Source organism: Saimiri boliviensis, chromosome 8 (genome assembly GCF_048565385.1).
Source record: "Saimiri boliviensis isolate mSaiBol1 chromosome 8, mSaiBol1.pri, whole genome shotgun sequence".
Lineage (NCBI taxonomy): Eukaryota > Metazoa > Chordata > Mammalia > Primates > Cebidae > Saimiri > Saimiri boliviensis.
In genome coordinates, this window is record NC_133456.1 from 120,281,667 (window position 1) to 120,298,620 (window position 16,954).

A 16,954-nucleotide genomic window follows, 5' to 3' on the forward strand; every position below is an offset into this window, starting at 1 on the left:
GGAGAACGAGTGTGTTCCAATTACAGAAGCAGGCTTCAAAAGGTGGATAATAAGAAACTTCTGTGAATTAAAAGAACTTGTTCTAACCCAATGCAAAGAAACTAAGCACTTTGAAAAAAGGTTTGACGAAATGTTAATAAGAATACACAATTTTGAGAGGAAAATAAGTGAATTGATAGAGCTGAAAAACACAATACGAGAACTACGTGAAGTATGCACAAGTTTTAACAGCCGAATTGATCAAGCAGAAGAAAGGATATTAGAGGTCGAAGACCAACTCAATGAAATAAAACAAGAAGACAAGATTAGAGAAAAAAGGATAAAAAGGAACGAGCAAAGTCTCCAAGAAATATGGGACTATGTGAAAAGACAAAATCTACGCTTGATAGGTGTACCTGAATGTGACGAAGAGAATGAATCCAAGCTGGAAAATACACTTCAGGATATTATTCAGGAAAAATTTCCCAACCTAGTAAGGCAGGATAATATTCAACTCCAGGTAGTACAGAGAACACCACAAAGATATTCCTCAAGAAGAGCAACCCCAAGGCACATAATCGTCAGATTCACCAGGGTTGAACTGAAGGAGCAAATACTAAGGGCAGCCAGAGAGAAAGGTCAGGTTACCCACAAAGGGAAGCCTATCAGACTTACAGCAGATCTCTCAGCAGAAATCCTACAAGCCAGAAGAGAGCGGGGACCAATATTCAACATCCTTAAAGAAAAGAACTTTCAACCAAGAATTTCACATCCAGCCAAACTAAGCTTCATAAGTGAAGGAAAAATAAAGTCTTTTGTGAACAAGCAAGCACTCAGAGATATCATCACCATCAGGCCTGCTTTACAAGAGCTTCTGAAAGAACCGCTACACATAGAAAGGAACAAACAGTATCAGCCTTTCTAAAAAATACCAAAAAGTAAAGAGCATCAATATAATGAAGAATTTACATCAACTAATGGGCAAAATAGCCAGCTAATATTAAATGGCAGTATTAAACTCACATATATCATTATTCTAAATTTAAATTGCCTAAATCCCCCAATCCAAAGACAGACAGGCAATTTGGATAAAAAACTAAAACCCAACAGTATGCTGCATCCAGACCCATCTCACATTCAAGGATACACAAAGACTCAAAACAAGGGATGGAGAAAGATTTACCAACCAAACAGAGAGCTAAAATAAATAAATAAATAAAAAGCAGAAGTTACAATTTTTGCCTCTGATAAAATAGTCGTTAAAGCAACAAAGATCAAAAGAAGCAAAGAAGGACATTATGATAATGATAAAAGTCTCAATGCAACAACAAGAAGAGCTAAAGATCCTAAATATATATGCACCCAATACAGGAATACCCAGACATACAAGACTAATAAAGAGACTTAGACTCCCATACAATAATAGCGGGAGACTTCAACATTAATATTAGACAGATCAATGAGACAGAAAATTAACAACGATATCCAGGACTTGAACTCAGATCTGGAACAAGTAAATGTAATTAACATTTATAGAACTCTCCACTTTAAATACACAAAATATACACTCTTATCAGTACCACATCATATCAACTTAGAAGTTTAAATGAAATGTTGGTTGGTTCCTTGTTTGTTATTCTCTTCCCTCATTTTCTTTCATGTCTCCATTATTAAGGACAATTATAGGCATACCCATATTTAGACTGCATTCTAGCCCGGGCAATAAAGCAATACCCCCATTCTCTCTCCCTCTTCCTCTTTCTCTTTCTTCCTCTTCTTTATTCTTTTTCTTATTATTCTTTTTTTCTCTCAAAAAAAATCACAAAAAAAGGAAAAAAAAGGAAGAAAATAATCTGCAAGTTAAACTAGGAGGGCTGTTTATGAGAAAGCCCACAGATTGGTAACTGGGTCATCACTTGCATTCTTACTTAGGGCAAACGCTGGTAAAATTACGTAGGCAGAAGTTTCTCTGGTGGCCTCTCAAATATCTTTTCTTTATTTACCTTTATTAGTATCTCTCATTGAGATACCAGTTCTTCAATTCTTCTCCAGCATCTGTGTATATTCCAGAACTTTTTTATGCCCTGCCCTGGAAACTCATCTTTCTTGAATATCATGCTGTGTTTGTTGTAATTTAGGGGCTTGATACTACCTACTGGACTTTCAATGCTTTAATTCAAAGAATGGCTAATAATAACTTATTGAGTGCATGGAATATGTTTTATTCATCTCTGTGACTCACAGTTAGCTCTCAATAGACATAGGTAAAATGAATAATAAAGATTTAAAATTTAAGACCAATGTTACTGGAGACTGTTCTTCTCAGAGCTTGTAAACATTGCTTATGCCAACAAAGAATTCCTAACCTGTGTGCCTAATTATAGCTCTTAAAATATTGTTGCTTTTTATATTAATATCAAATATTTAAAAAAATGGTGGTTAAGGCCAATACTGTAGTATCTGTGGGAAAGTTGCTATTGAACGTGCTGTTTTGGGGCTTATCAAATGGTATCTTCTTCTTCTTTTCTTTCTTTCTTTCTTTTTTTTTCTTTTCTTTCTTTTCTTTTTTTTCTTTTTTTTTTTTTTTTTGAGACAGAGTCTCTCACCCTCGCCAGGTGCCAGGCTGGAGTGCAGTGGTACGATCTCAGCTCACTGCAAGCTCTGCCTTCCAGGTTCAAGCAATTCTCCTGCCTCAGCCTCCCGAGTAGCTGGGACTACAGGCAGGCACTACCAGGCTCAGCTAATTTTTGTATTTTTAGTAGAGACGGGGTTTCACCTTGTTGGCCAGGATGTTCTCGATCTCTTGACCTCGTGATCCGCCCACCTCGGCCTCCCAAAGTGCTGGGATTACAGGCATGAGCCACCGTGCCTGGCCGGTATCTTCTTTTCTGATTCGTGTTAAACCTCTTTTATTCTTCTGTTTATTTTTAGAGGTAGCTGGAAACCACCTTAGCTGTTCATTATACTTTCAAAAATAATCTGGCACGGAACTATTTTTAACTTTTATTTTCATTTCAGGGGTACACATGCAGATTTGTTGTACAGATAAACTGCATGTCATGGGGGTCTGGTGTACAGATTATTTCATCACTCAAGTAATAAGCATAGTGTAAATGATACCCAATAAGTAGCTTCTCAATTTTCAGCCTCCTCCCACCCTTCACCCTCAAGCAGGCCCTGATGTCTACTATTCCTTTCTTGTATCATTGTGTACTTGGTGTTTAGATTAGACTTACAAGTGAGAACATGAGGTGTTTGATTTTCTGTTCCTACATTAGTTCTCTTAGGATAATGGCCTCCAGCTCTATCACATGTCTGCAAAGGACACGATCTTATTATTTTTTATGGCTGCATAGTATTCCACAGTGTATATGTACCACATTTACTTTATCCAATCTACTGTTGATGAGCATTTAGGTTGATTCTGTGTCTTTGCTATTGTGAACAGTGCTATGATGAACATATGTGTGCATGCGTCTTTATGGTAGAGCAATTTATATTCCTTTGGGTATGTCTGATAATGAGATTCCTGAGTCAAATAGTAATTGTGTTTTAAGTTCTTTGAGAAGCCACCAAACTAGTTTCTTCAGGGGCTGAACTAATTTACACTCCCATCAGTGCTAGCTTTTCTCTGCAGCCTTGCCAGAATCCATTATTTTTTGAGTTTTTAATAATAACCATTCTGACTGGTGAGAGATGGTATCTCATTGTGGTTTTGATTTGCCTTTCTCTAATGATTAGTGATGTTGGACTTTTAAAAATATGCTTGTTTGGTCACATGCATGTCTTCTTTTGAAAAGTGGCTGTTCGTGTCCTTTCCTATGTTGCAATGGGGTTGTTCTTTGCTTGTTAATTTTCAACTTTTATTTTTGATACAAGAGGTATGTATGCAGGTTTGTTACATGAAATATTGTGTGACGCTGAGGTTTAGGGTATAGATACTGTCACCCAGGTAGTGAGCACAGTAACCAATATGTAGTTATTCTACCCACCTGCCCACCTCCCTCCACCCTCTAGTAGTACATTGTTATATGATAACATAGTCTATTGTTACCATATTTATGTCTATGTGTACTCAATGCTTGGCTCCCACTTACATGTGAAAATACATGGTATTTGGTCTTCTGTTCCTGTGTTAAATTGCTAAGGATTATGGCCTCCATGTTGCTGCAGAGAAAATTATTTCATTCTTTTTTATGGCTGCATAGTATTCCATGGTGTATATGTACCTATGTGCAGTTTTTAAAATGCCAATTATAGCTCAATAAAGCTGTGGGGAGAAAAGAAGCCACTTGGAGAGTATCTGCATTGGGGAATAAAAAACCCCCAAACACCCACAGATGGGATTCACAGAGAAAGTCTGGCTTCACAGAGTGAGCAATAACCATGTTACTGTAACAGCAGAAATTTACAACTGTGCCACTTCTCCCTCTGCCATGGCCTCTAGAGGAGCTGGCCAAAGGATAGGGAAAGGAGGAATGGAAGAAGAAATTGGAGGAAAATAAACAGATGCAACTCTTGAAACCCTTAATATGTCACATTTACAGTTTAAAATAATAAACTCTGGCTTCAGGAGAGGAGACTCCTACCTGTCAGAATAAGTACCATAGCCAAAACAACAAAAACAAACAAACAAAAAACCCCAAAAGGTCAAAGTCCATTTCTCTGAATTGTGAATAAGCAATGTATGTATTTTGCCATTTTGTCCTTGGGATTTTGCACTATCCCAAAGGTGAGTTGTTCTCTGATCTTTCGGAAATAAAATGGGGTCACTGTAGCAGTAGATACAATCATTTCTTCTCTTATCTATGGACACTATCTCTGTATAATGTGGCATTGGTCTGTGCAGATTTGTGGCTGGAGATGGCCAGGAGAGGTGACTCAAAGAGGGGAAAGTCCATATGACCATCCTTACATAGGTTGACTCTCTTAGCTCTTCTTTAAAGGCACAAATAGGGTTATTGGCTCTGCTCTTTTGAACACGTAGATGTAAATGCAGGCACTCCCAAACTTAATCTGTGAGCATATGTGCCCAACTGCTCTCAGTGTAGCCAAACCCAGAAGAAATGTGGTAAAGCAATATGCAATAGAACGTATCCTACATTGAACTTGGATCTCACATACACACACCTTTATGCTGCCAACCGTCAGTGATCTGATGATTTCTTTCTTTTGAAGATGACTTAGCCAAACTAAGGCAAAGAGTCACTGTTGATTAGTAACTTTCCAAATTCACTCTTTCCTTCTAGCCAGTGACAATGGGGACAGAGTGGAAAAACACAACGTGTGATAAATAGAGCTTTACCCTGGTAAAACAATCTGCTGAACAGTATTGGGTCTCAAAATGTGATTACAAAAGTGGATTAATTGAGAGTAGAGTTCATAGGAAGGAAACAATGAAGCTATTTCTTAGGGGACAGACAAAAGAGTATTTCTCAACATTCCTGAAAGTTAGCATTTCATTATGTTTCAGCAAGAAAATAAGAAAGAACAGTTGGGCTAGGGCTCATGTTGAATATATTTGTGTGAGGATAAAGTAAGCCATCAATTGTGTGGAAAATCTGCAAATACTACTGAAAAGCCTATTAAAATCATAGATTATAGTTATTCACTACTTGCAGGTGAAGAAATTCTGTAATGCCCTAGTTTTATTCATTTTATTACTGACAAATTGTTGGCAGTGGACCTCAGTAAAGTGTTTCCTTTTAAATGCCACTCCCAAAAGTTGTGAAATAAAAATAAGCTATTATTTATTTTTTTAAGTTACCATATTTCTGCTTCAGAAATACTGTGACTTTCATTTTAAACAGTATTGATAATGGAGGAAATGAATGCTATTTCTTGGTCAGCAATCTGAAAAATTCATAATGCCTTGTCCCCTCTTTGACTCTTGAACTAGCAGTAGGAGTTCGCTTGCACATAATTTCCGTTACAGTTGATGAAAGATACAGGTGCACTTTCAGAGGGAACAATATCTGGTGGCCTGTTATTTGAATATCATTATAAAAGACTGCTCTAGAGATGTAATCAGTGTAGGTAGAAGACAGAAGCTGAGAATGGAAAGCCTTGTATTTGTTTATGTGGGTATATATTTGTATGATTTCATGGTTTCCCAGTTTAGAGAAATAAAGGTTTTATAGAGAAGACCATTATGAGACAAATAACTTAGTAAAAAGAGAAAAATGGAAAATAAAACCTCAAAGTGTTAATAAATTTGGGGAATGTACTTTACTATTGCAGTTATCTCTGTGTGTGTGTGTGTGTGTGTGTGTGTGTGTGTGTGTGTTTGCATGCATGCATGCACGTGTCTTTGTGCATGTGTAAATAGTGGCTGCTACCTCTACCAGTAACATCTATAAAAAATTATGCAACCTACTAAGAGTGTTTTAGGCTCAACCTGCTTTATTCCATATGTCTGTTTCTTCCATAAATGATTCCTTAAAAATCCTCAACAGCTTCATCATGACCCACATTGATTCTTGGCTCAAGCTTTAGTTGGCTTTAGGTTTTTATAGACGAGTTGTATGTTTTTCCTATTATTATGTCTTTTACGATTTCCATAGCAGTTTAACACCTGGAATGTAGTTTTTGTTTTGGAGGAAGAAGGTTTATTTATTTCATTTTATTGATTTTTTTCAAAATTCTTTTAAAATCATGACCTTGGTGATTTTCCACATTGTGTTATTGATGATGGTTATTATTTGAATGACTTGATAAGCACGTGTGTTTACTCAATACAAACTTTAAGCGTGTTTCATTTTGTTGAACCAATGTTAGAACAGAGGAAGAAATAAATTGCACCATTCTGAATCCCTTAAGGAAGCCTCTGGACATCGGGTATACCTGGACAAAACATAAACACCTATTTTTCTTTTTCTTTTCCTTTTTTCTTTTTTGAGACAGAGTCTTGCTCTGTCGCCCTGGCTGGAGTGCAATGGCGCGATCTTGGCATACTGCAACCTCCACTTCCTGGGTTAAAGCTATTCTCCCGCCTCAGTCTCCTGAGTAGCAGCTGGGATTACAGGCGCCTACCACCATGCCATCTCGGCCACTAGATATTAGATTTTGCATATCCCCCAAATCAGTCTACTTCCATATGCTTTGTAACATCTGATACATTGATTCTTTGCAATGGCTTAGGGGGCAGATATTACATGAAATTGGGAAAACTATCCCTTTGATTGGATTTTGATGTCACGTTATGGAATTCCTTTAGTTTTCTCCTCTGTCTCCTTTCAAAAACATATTTCTCCATAAAGCCAGTTTAATGATTTCTACACATACAATAATACCTTCCAGCACACAATGGATCTAACATCTAGAGGACTCGGGTGGGGTTTCAGTGAGTGAAGACTTTTGTTATGGCAAAATAATGAGGTAAGGGCTTTTTATTATCAAATCCTCCTGGAATATCAGTTCTCATTATTGTTTTTCTACTTACTCAAAACTAAAGTCCTTACAGTGAATGCTTAAATATAACGAATTCTGTTAAAATAATTATTTATACTTTATAATTCAAAATCAATGTCCTTGTTAATACCCAGAAGGTTGATGCTGAGCCCAAGCCATTTTAGAAAAGGGAATAAAATAATAACCATGATTGATAATGTGTAGGAGTACTGTACTTCCTTTACCCTAATTTATTTTCCAGGCTAATATATGTTAATATGCTTATAAGAATAAGTTTTCATTTCTCCCCAGTTTGGTTGTATGATGTAGTGGCAATGACCTGCCCTTCCACCTGCACACATTGTGGACATGTATGGACACTAACATGTGTGTACTTGCACACACTTTCCTATTTAGTGATAAGCTCTTATATTAGCTTGCTGGCTTTCATGCTAATTGTTTGTATGTTTCTCCATGATAGTTATGACCTCCTAACATGCTAGGTATTTACTTATGTATCTTGTGTGCTTTCTTCCTTAGCCACTGGAATGTAATTTCCATTGTGGGGATGAGATGGGGGAAGGCTTCTGTTTATTTGTTCATTGCTTTGTAATCAGTGCCTGGAAGAGTATCGGCCACAATGCAAACACTTGAGAAATACTTGTGAAAGGCATGAATGAACCATACACTTCTAACACTACATGTTTAACAGTAGGCATTTAGCACTAGAAAGGAAGCCCACCACTACTGTGGTTAAAAAGAAGGAAGTGTTACCAACCACTCTGCTTCTGACCTCCCTCTTCTAATGTAGGGGATTCTTGTAATTCATGCTTTCTAGCAAGATTGAGATGGCTTACAAGAAATGTTAGCCATTCCTGGTTGGGGACTTCATCTGCCAGTCCCTGCCCTGCCTCTTGACCTGAAGAAAGTCTAGGCAGAAGGATGGCATCTCAGGGCATCCTCTATGCAGAGTGAGGGTGATGAGACCTGCAGTAGCCTCCAGTCTGTGACAAGGGTTCAGGCCAGATCCCCTTTGAGAACATTCTGAACTTTAGAACTCTCAAAATCTTTGTCTTTTCAAAGAAAGGAATATCTTATTCTCAATTATCTATATAAAAAAAGAAAATCAACTCAGTAATTCTTTATTGATATTAGAAAAATAAAAAGTAAGTCATTTTATATTGCTAATTGCCAGGAACATCAGCTCCCTTCTGCACAGCATTAGATAATAAGTGTTTTATTTTCATTTTTATCCACAATATATGTAAAAAATGACATAGTTACAGACTGATGTGGTTTGCTTGTGTCCCCACCCAAATTTCATCTTGAATTCCAATGTGATGGGGGAGGGACCCGGTGGGAGATAAATGAATCATAAGGGAAATCTTTCTCGTGCTGTTCTCATGATAGTGAATAAGTCTCATGAGAGCGGATTGTTTTATAATGAGGAGATCCCCTGTGTGAGCTCTCTCTTCTCTTGTCTGCCACCATGTGAAATGTGCCTTTCACCTTCCACCATGATTATGAGGTCTCCCCAGGAACACAGAACTGTGAGTCCAATAAACCTCTTCCTTTTGTAAAGTGTCCCATCTCGGGCATGTCTTTATCAGCAATGTGAAAATGGTGACTAATAAACGAACCTAATATCAAAGTAAAGTGATAATTATAAATGCGTGTGTTGTTTATGACCATGTTACAATTTGATTCTTATATGGCCAGCAAATCCTTTAACTTTAGAAAGCATAACCACATGCTTTGACAGATAATAATACTTAAATTGCTTATCCATATCAAAGTTCCTTCTTCAGAGAAGGAAAAAATGTGTGTGTATACAGGGAATAGAGGAGGAGAGTCATGTTTTCCTTTACACTTGCAACATAGCAGGATAATATTTACTGTGGTGAATTATTCTGAAATTTAGGGGCAAAAGTGTTACTTGGAAGATTCCCTTTGAATTTTCTGGGCAACTGGTATAGTACATGTCAGTCTCTTTTGCGCTAGTCTTGAAAGCCTACATACTTTGTTTGAGAAGTCTTTTAAAAAAATTTAAGGAGATTTAAGAGCCTATCTAGGAAATCACAAAAACATTTATAGTATCATATTTCTATTAATTTATTAATAGAAAAAGGGGAATTTCCAGATATTTGAAGTTTCATATTTACTTCAAAGTTTACTTCAAGGATATGGACTAGAGAAAATCAGACTCTAAAGTTAGACAACAAAATGAATGTTATAAACAAGAAAACAAACAAACAAAAAAATAGGGAACATCTGCAGCCGTGATGAGAAAATTAGAAGACAGCTTGTCTTCTTATTGTTAATAACTGGATAAGGCCAGTGTGGTTGCTCATACCTGTAATCCCAGCAGTTTGAGAGGACAAGGTGGGTGGATCACTTGAGGCCAGGAGTTCAAGACCAGCCTGGGCAAAATGAAGAGACCCCATCTCTACAAAAATTAGCTGGGTGTGGTGACATGTGCCTGGAGTCCCAGCTACTCTGGAGGCTGAGGTGGGAGGATTTCCTGAACCTGGGAGGTTGAGGCTGCAGTGAGTTGTGATCACGCTACTGCACTTAAGCCTGGCAACAGAGTGAGACCTTGTCTCAAAAAAAAAAAAAAAAAAAAAAAAAAAAAGAAAAGAAAAAGAAAAAGAAAAAAAAAACTGGACAAAATGTATCAAACAATGATTTTCAGGCACTAGACAACAGACAGTGAAGAATTATGATCCCTGAAAGACAGAAAACAAATGAAGTGGGTCCTATAATAATCCTCATTTTCTTCATGAGACATTTTCCATACCACAGAATACAAAGGTAAATCCAGGTAGAGCATGGCATTTTCTTTACAGGGCAGAATTTGGGGGATCTGGGCAGGCTAGAATATGTAAGTCAAAGTGCCAGAGTAGAAGGAACCACGGAGATAAAGCATTTCCTAAATCTGCACAGGGCCCCTTTCAGAGGTGACCTGGTCACCTCTGTGTAGGATAAATGTCTATGATGTCAGGCTTTGCAAAGCTTGACCAGAGAATCTATTACTAAATACTGAGTCACATATGGCATATGCTGAGGATAAAGCTCTATGAGACAAGGCAAAACACAACCAAAGAGATAGACATGAAATCTCCAGCATTCTTATGGAGCTGGGAGATGTTTAACTTTTGACCAGGCAGAATGTAGATACCTCATTGAACACTTGGGAGATTTAGTAGAAACTGCAGAGAATTGTGCCTAATAGTAGGGCAACACTAGCATTAAACTAAAGACTACTCTAGATTCATTCTAAGAAGACCTAAAAACAAGCTTTGAAAAGATCAACCTGATGCATAGATAACTTTGTTGGATCCAATAGTGTTTAGAGAAAGCAACAAAATCTAGTACTCAACAACATATATTCTATAAGGAGCATCCAATAAAAATGTACCAGACATGTGATTAAGGAAGATGTGACCATAACTGGGATAAAATTAATCCATACAAACTCATAGCGGGCCTCTATGATGGTCGCCCATTTTTATCACCTCCTGGTATTCATTACTTTGTCTCCTTGCACATTGAATTAGAAGCTGGTCTGTGTGACCAGTGGAGTAGCAGACGTGATTGTGTGTGGCATCCTAGGCTAGAGCGTAAAGGACGTTTTGACTTCCATTCTCTTGGCTCACTTGCTCCAGGGGAATCCAGCAGTTATGTCAGGAACAGCCCTGTGATGAGGCCCATATGGAGAGCAACTGGGATCTCCCCCAAATGGCCAGCACAACTTGACAGCTATGTGAGTTAGCTGTCTTAAAAATGGATCTCATTCTAGCCCTAGTCAAACCTTCAGATGTGTGCATTCTCAGCTGACATCTGACTAAACCTCATGAACTTCAAGATAGTAAAAATCCATTAAGGATGGGCACAGTGGCTAACTCCTGTAATCCCAGCACTTTGGGAGGCTGAGGCAGATGGATCACCTGAGGTCAGGAGTTCAAGACCAGTCTGGCCAACATGGCCAAAACCTATCTCTATTAATAATATAAAAATTAGCATGCACTCCTTCTAGTTGGGTTAAAAGAAAGTCTGGAAGACTTATGTTGTCTGAAACAGCCTTCCTGAGGGAGTTGAGGGATGTCTGCTGCTGGACTGTCAAGGCAGTGACAGTGGAGGAAGCAATATCTGCCATGGTCAGGGACAGATTTCTTATTTTTTCCTGAGCACTGACTCTGATGCATGGTACCAAAGATTTCATAAAGGACATAAGCCCAGAGTCAATTCTACCTCCTGGAAGGTTCCTAGTAAGTCTGGGCTGCAGGCCCGATTGGGGCATCTCATTATTCCCAGGGGCAGTATCTTGGGGGTCCCCCAGCACATGCAACATGCAGGATCCCTCTGTCTGCCAGATTTTCAGGCATGCCAATGTCCATCCTTTATTTGGGTTACCACCAGACCATCTGCAGAAAAAGATGTAGCCCTGGGCTGCATGTAATATCCCTTGCTTCATTTTATTATTCAATGGCCCATACATGTGAATGGACGCATTGGTTTTCACCAGCCAAGTCCAACGGATGGCGTAGTTGCATGAGCTCAGTTTCTCCCATACAATATTGTTCATGAATCCTACACAGAGGGCTAGCCGTAGTCCAGTCTTCGTTTTCATTATGACAGTTCTAGTCCATGTAATCAAAGGAGTGTGTCTATGAAAGTGCCTGCCCACCAACGTTTTGTTAGTTGTGCTTGTGACATTTTGCCACAGAGTCAGTTAATAGGGCACTTTCAGTTTCGTCTCATGTGGCAGGTGCTAGATCCTTGCTCAGTAAGCCAGGGCTCAGGTGTTATTACCCTATGCTGTGACAATACTCAGGGAATAATGGTTGATATGGTTTGATTGTGCCCCCACCCAAATCTTGAACTGTAGCTCCCATAATTCCCATGTGTCATAGGAAGGACCTGGAGGCAGGTAATGGAATCATGAGGGCGGGTGTTTTCCTGTGCTGTTTTCATGATAGTGAATAAGTCTCATGAGATCTGATGGTTTTATAAAGGAGAGTTCCCCTGCTCATGTTCTCTCTCTTGCCTGATGCCATGCAAGATGTGCCTTTCTTCTCTTTCACCTTCTGAAATGTGCCTTTCTTCTCTTTCACCTTCTGTCATGATTGTGAGTCTTCCCTAGCCATGGAACTGTGTCATTAAACCTTCATTAAACCTTCTTTATAAATTACCCAGTCTTGGGGTATGTCTTCATTAGCAGTGTGAGAAGAGACTAATTCAATGGTTTAGTTTACCATTGGCAGAAAGAGAGGGTTGCTGTGGTCTATGACAGGAGGAGGTCCAGGGTGGCAGATCTAACACTTTGTCAGGTTGCCTGCCGTGGCCACAGCTTGAAAGAGTCCACCAAAGCATTACAATCCCAGGCTTCTGCTGACACATCCTGTGGAAAAAGCAGATTGACAGGTTTGTGTTCCACTCCCACCTGTCCAAGGGGGCCCAGATGTTTCCTGCTTATCAGGTAAGAATTGGGCTGGCATGGTGGCTCACACCTATAATCCCAGCACTTTGGGAGGCTGAGGTGGGTGGATCACCTGAGGTCAGGAGTTCAAGACCAACCTGGACAACATGGAGAAACCTTATCTCGCTAAAAATACAAAAATTAGCTGGATGTGGTGGTGGTACATGCCTGAAATCCCACCTACCTGGGAGCCTGAGGCAGAAGAATCGCTGGAACCCGGGAGGTAGAGGCTGTGGTTAGCCGAGAACGTGCCTTTGCACTCCAGCCTGGGCAACAAGAGTGAAACTCCATCTCAAAAAAAAAAAAAAATTGGGCTAAGTTGGTATAGTGACCTAGTCTATCTGTCCCTATCCTATGGCTGCCACCTCTGAGGGCACCCCTTGCCCTTACTGCTTAACCCACACCTTTTGGGCTCAGTTGTCCAGTCTAAGAAGAGAGGTCGTGTCCTGTACAAACTTAATATGCCTGATAACATTGCCCACCTGACTGGAAGGATCCGATGTCCCTAGTGTTCCTAGAGGGACCCTAGCACCCTTGTATTCCTTGGTTTTGTCACTTACCCTTGTGAGATCACATAGAGGGGAAGAGAGGCGCTGAGGGGAAGCATTGCCTCCAGATTAGAGTAAGAGGGCCCTATCTGGGGTACTGTGGCAGCCTAACTGCAAACCACCCACAGGACATGCTCTCTAAAGCAAAAAAAGAATAATTGTTGGAAACAGGAGGATTTTGCAGGCTCAGGCCAATCAGGCAGCTGCCTGGTCCACCACCACCCTTACCAAGCTCAGTGTTTCTCAACATGTGTTACAATGCTGCATTTTCATTGTGTTTAGTGCCCGGGTACCATCCCACCAGCACGTTGTCTTGACGTTCTCTCCTTAGTTGCTGTGTGAATCGGCTGTTCCATCATTTAATGGTTTCACTGGCCGATGCATAATAGGGTGCATGGAAAGCTCATCATATCCTCTGAGAGTGTAACACGTGTCTTGTTGCTTGGGCAGTGAAGGATGCTCATAGGTTAACAGGACATTTCACAGAGTATCCAAAAAACATGACATAAGGTGGCTATGGTATTCCTAGTGTCCACATGAGTGACATGTATATGTCCCTTCCAGGCAGGAAGCTGTTGGCATAGTCCTTGTCCTCATACAGGGGATCCTTTAATAGTCTAGTCACTCAGCCGCCATTCTCCTGACCATTTGGCTAGGCTGCTGGCAGTGGCCCATGAGTCAGTGAAAATGTAGCAATATGGTGATAGGGGTGGCCTGCTTGGCCATTACCACTGCAGGTAGTTTGGTTGGTTGGTTGGAACATCTGTGTTCAGTCTAAGTCAAAAGATGGCCATCCACTGATACAACCCAATGGACCCCACCTGCTTTTAGTTTCATGGAGCCATCACTAAATAATGCCATATTTTTGGTAGGCCTGTGTTTGAATCTTGGGCCCCAGGTAGCCACAGGAAAAGCTGCAGCATCCCCTATGAGTTGCTTGGTCTCTTCTGGGAATACATCCATTTGCTCGTGGAGACTACTTGTGCTACTAGAGAGACCTAGCACCCTGGTATTGCTTGGTCCTGTCCCCTACCCTTGTGCAATCCCATAGAGGTGAGGCACCCCAGGGAAGCATCACCTTGGTGGGCTCCTTTGGGGTCACATACCTCGAGGGAGCTACAGCATCCCCTTCACTTCCTGCTGGACTGGACTAATCAGCCAGAGGTTAAAGCTTCAAGTTTTCACAGTTCCTTTCTGAGTATGTGCCCTGCCCTGAGCATGTGCATGGCTTTAAAATTCTCAGTATATGGATCAACTGAAGTCAGGTGTTCGAGACCAGCCTGGCCAAATGGCAAAACCCTATCTCTACTAAAAATATAAAACTTAGCTGGGTGTTGTGGTGCCTATCTATAGTACCAGCTACCCAGGAGGCTTGAACCTGGGAGGCAAAGGTTGCAGAGAGCTGAAATCATGCTACTGTACTCCAGGCTGGGTAACAGAGTGAGACTCTAACTTACAGACACACACGCACAAATTCCCAGTATATAAAGGTGCTTTTGAATGCCTTAATTTGACAAAGAAACTCTTTGCGTAGCCTTCGCTCCCTGGCTTTTGGGCACTATTGAATATCCCAACAGTAACTTTTTGACCCTGGTGTTTGTGGGCTGTTCATTTGCCTTAAAATATTTTTAAAAAATTCTTGCTGCCTTTTCACCATGAGTGAGTTCTGGGTAAGGTGAACAAGGATAAGTGCTTTGTGTCAGTTTTCCAATAGCTCGTAGACATGTTTATATAGACAAACTCTTTGTGAATGAGATCTTTTCTTTCTCTGGAACTAGGAACCTGGGTCCCATGCCTGGTAGAAATAAATGTTGGCTACCTTCTTTAAAAAAAATTTTTTTTGAGACGGAGTCTTGCCCTGTCACCCAGGCTGAAGTGCAATGGCACAATCTCAGCTCATTATAACCTCTGCCTCCTGGGCTCAAGTGATTCTCTTGCCTCAGCCTCCTCAGCTGGAATTACAGGCACGCATTCCACCATGCCTGGCTAATTTTTGTATTTTTAGTAGAGACTGAGTTTCACCATGTTGGCCAGGCTGGTCTCGAACTCCTGACCTCAGGTGATCCACCTGCCTTGGCCTCCCAAAGTGTTGGGATTACAGGCGTGAGCCACCACGCCTGGCCTAGGCTACCTTCTTAGGACCACTGTCACTATCGAGCCAGGGAAAGGGGGTGAGATCAGGGCAAATAAAAATGACACAAGGTTTTCCTACCATTTTTAAGTTGCTTTTTTTTTTCTGATTCAAGGTCCACTTGAATCAGATTCAACCACTTGGTTTGGTGTAAACCTTGGACCATTTTCCAGAGTTCAATTAGATTATTTTCTAACAGTTTTTGCTTTTTTCAATTTTTAATTTTTGTGGCGAAATGGGCTCTTGGAGCTACATTCTACCCCGTTTGTGCTGACATTACCCTCCCAGTATTTTTAGTGAGGAAAAGAAACTAATTTGGAATTGATGTCTGGGGAGAGATAACTAAGGAGCTGGAGCCACTAATTCCAAAACAGCAAGAACACAGCTAAAATCTTTAGGCAAGATTACATTTAAATAGCTAACATTTCTAATCATAATAGAACTTCTACACTGTTGCTGTTTTTCACTTTTCCCAACCCACTGGTGTGATGAGTTAAATTCAAGGGCCAAAACCAAGTTCCAGGGCAAAAATGAATTGCTTTGTTTAAACAGTATAATTTTATTATGATGAATACCTTCTTTAAAAAAACAATATTGGTTTATAGAGTTTAAGATAAAAAAGTAACAAAATGTTGATATGGTGGCTCACACCTGTAATCCCAGCAGTTTGGGAGGCTGAGACAGAAGAATTGCTTGAGGCCAAGATTTCAAAACTAGCCCGGACAACACAACAAGACCCTGTCTCTTAAAAAAAAAAAATTAAAACGAAAAATTAGTCAGATGTAATAGCACAAATGTAGTCCCAGCTACTCAGGAGGCTGAGAAGGGAGGATCACATGAGCCCAGGAGGTTTGGGCTGCAGTGAGCTATGATCGCACCACTGCACTCCAGCCTGAGTGACAGTGTCATGGGTGAATTCGCCAAAAAAAAAAAAAAAAAAAAAGAAAGAAAATAACAAAGATCAACTTTGAAATCAGAAAGATTAATGAGGATAAAAGTGGATAACATACACAGGCTAATTTCAATAATGAATATAAAGCTTCGGTAATGAAGGCAGTGTGGTGATATTGGCCTTAGTGCAGACAGATCAATGGCACAAAATTACAACCGCATGTAAATTGCCAGTTGGTTTTTTTTAATAGGTGCCAGGTTAATCCATGTTGAAGGATAGTCTTTTCACAAATGATGCTGAGACAAATGGGCAGCTTTTACAGGAAGAAAATGAACCTTTATCCATACTGCCCAACAAATACACACATGTGGATCACAGACCTAAATGTACAATCAAAACTATTCGCTTAGAGGAGGAAACACAGATGACTTTATTTGTAACCTTGGAGTAGTCAAAATATTTCTTAGGATACAGAAAGCACTAACCATAAAAAAAAGATAAATTGGATTTATAAACTTTAAAAACTTCTGCTTATC